The sequence below is a fragment of the Phaenicophaeus curvirostris genome, chromosome W, assembly GCF_032191515.1.
Source record: "Phaenicophaeus curvirostris isolate KB17595 chromosome W, BPBGC_Pcur_1.0, whole genome shotgun sequence".
Taxonomy (NCBI): Eukaryota; Metazoa; Chordata; class Aves; order Cuculiformes; family Cuculidae; genus Phaenicophaeus; species Phaenicophaeus curvirostris.
In genome coordinates, this window is record NC_091430.1 from 345,033 (window position 1) to 347,753 (window position 2,721).

A 2,721-nucleotide genomic window follows, 5' to 3' on the forward strand; every position below is an offset into this window, starting at 1 on the left:
CCAATTTGCGAGAACACTCTGCATTCCAGTGTCCCTCATCAGGAACCGCTGGGCCCTAGCACAGACAACCTTTAGGAATATTGAGCCAATGATAGAGGAAAATTCAAAACATTCATTATGAATTATTGAGTGATATTTTGCCACACTAACCCCAAAACCCAATGGTAACTAGACTCGAAATGATGACAATGAAAATCACCAAGGGAAGAAAAAGAAGTGTTCAGTTATTAGGCCAAGGCCCGATTATCATTTATATATTCCAATGACAAAGGAATATGTTAAGTGGTGCATGGCAAATAGTTTGAATTTACAGGTAGCTCTAACAGATTATCCAGGAAGTATTGATATCCACTTACTGCGTCATAAATTGTTTTCCTCTCTGCAAACATTACAAATAGAACAGAAGCCCTTATGTAGAAAGCAACTGGTTGACGGCCCTACAATATTTACTGATGGCTCAGGAAAAACAGGAAGAGCAGTACTAACGTGGAAAGAAAATGGACAGAGGGCAAATAAGGTGTATAGAAGGACTGGTGAAGGTATAATAGAAGGACTGGTGATAGTAGAACGAGCCCCTCAGACACTAAAAACTATGTTATTAAAACCAAAAGGGGGAATGAATGGTGAAACACCGCAGAACAGATAAGGGAACGCACTGTATGCGTTGAATTACTTAAATGTGCGGGAAGATCAGGGAATCGTAGAATCATAGAATCACCAGGTTGGAAGAGACCCACCGGATCATGGAGTCCAACCATTCCTATCAAACATGAAACCATGCCCCTCAGCACCTCGTCAACCCATCCCTTAAACCCCTCCAGGGAAGGTGACTCAACCCCCTCCCTGGGCAGCCTCGGACAGGGACCAATGACCCTTTCCATGAAAAATTTCATCCTGATGTCCAGCCTGACCCTCCCCGGCGGAGCTTGGGGCCATTCCCTCTCATCCTGTCCCCTGTCACTTGGGAGAAGAGCCCAGCTCCCTGCTCTCCACAACCTCCTTTCAGGTAGTTGGAGAGAGCAATGAGGTCTCCCCTCAGCCTCCTCTTCTCCAGGCTAAACACCCCCAGCTTTCTCAGCTGTTCCTCATAAGGCCTGTTCTCCAGCCCCCTCATGCAATTAGCTGTGCACTAAGTCCATTTATGCATTCTCCAAGGCTAATTGTTTAAGCAACACTTCTCTAGTGGTGATATTGCCTGCCTGCCTGCCTATTTAAGGCCTCTTGTAGTTTGTCTAGAAAAGTCATGTAATAAACGCCATTTTCCAGATTTCTTTTTTATCACAAATACAGGTGAGTTCCAAGGGCTATTACTTGGGCCTATATGTCCTTGATCTATTTGCTCTTCTGCTAACTTGTGCAACGCACCCAATTTTTCACTTGTTCATGGTTCCATTGCCTATTCCCACTGCACTTAGCACATCTCTCCCCCACAAGATTAGTGGAACGTGCACAACAAAAGGTTGCACTACAGCCATTTAAAGATGTTCTGCCTTTCCACCCCCTTTTTTTAAAAAAAACTTAATGTGCACTTCAACATAAGATGCTGAGTTTGTAGGGGCTAAAACAAATGTATTTCAGGGATTCTTGTGGACGCAAACCCTTGTGAGCCACGCTCTATAGAATCAGGTTGGAACACAGCTGCTTTGAACAAAATTAATTTTACAATCCGACTATCCTTTGTCATCTTGGCTTGTATCAGAAACGGCATGACTAGCAGGTCCAGGGAGGTTCTTCTCCCTCTGGACTCGGCACTGGTGAGACTGCTCCTCGAATCCACAGTAACACACTGTGCTTTGGCAGTGCATGTGAGTGTAAGTCGAGGTGCAAAGACTTTTCCTTTTTCTGATGTCTCCAAATCTTCCATGAAAAAAAGTAACTCAAATGCTTTCTTCCCTTAACCACCCTTGTAAACAACAAACCTGCTTCCCAGGGCTATTTTCAATGATGACACCTGGCATGAATGGACAACCCACAGTCACATACTGCCTGCTTAGTGACTTGACTTTGCTATTTGCCTTGGCAAAAATGCAGTGTTGCAACAGTTCCTCCAGAGCCCGGCTGAATAAGTTAGGAGACTTGGCAAACCCCCAAGGCAACCTGGTCCATCTCAACCGCCACTCTCGCCCTGTGTCTGGGTCCCCCGATTCAAAGTATACAGGTTAGGGACTACAGGGTATCAGGTCCGTGTCCCCACCCCGGCCAAACGCCTGGAGATCCTGCACTAGACAACACGAACCACCTCTCCTCCCCATAGGGAGCACGGGAATGCTGTGGGGCAACACACAGGGCTCCAAGGTCTAGTTCTACAAAACCTACTCTGCCACTGCAATCTAACCTCAAAATAAAGGGTGGAGGTACCCTCATGGGGGCTCTAGTAATTCAAACCAAGCCTGGGGGTTTGCCGTGTTGAATCCCGAGAACTTCACAGAACAAAGACTTCACAGCCCCTCTCGGTCTGCTCCCATGTTGGACTGCCCCATGGAGCAAGCTTTAACCTCTCATTCTTGCTCCATGCTCCTCCTTCGAGATCAAGAAATCATCTCCTCAGCAGCCTCCTTACAATCCACTGTGTCCCTTTGTCAAAGGGGCTGCAGGCATTTTCTTTTCTCCAGTCAAGGGGGGCAGCTTTTGTCCGGGGGCTGCCGGTTTTTGCCAACCGATGCAGGTCAGGTAGGGGCAGGCCAGGCATTAAATATCGGGGAAACCCCTCTCCTATCCCAG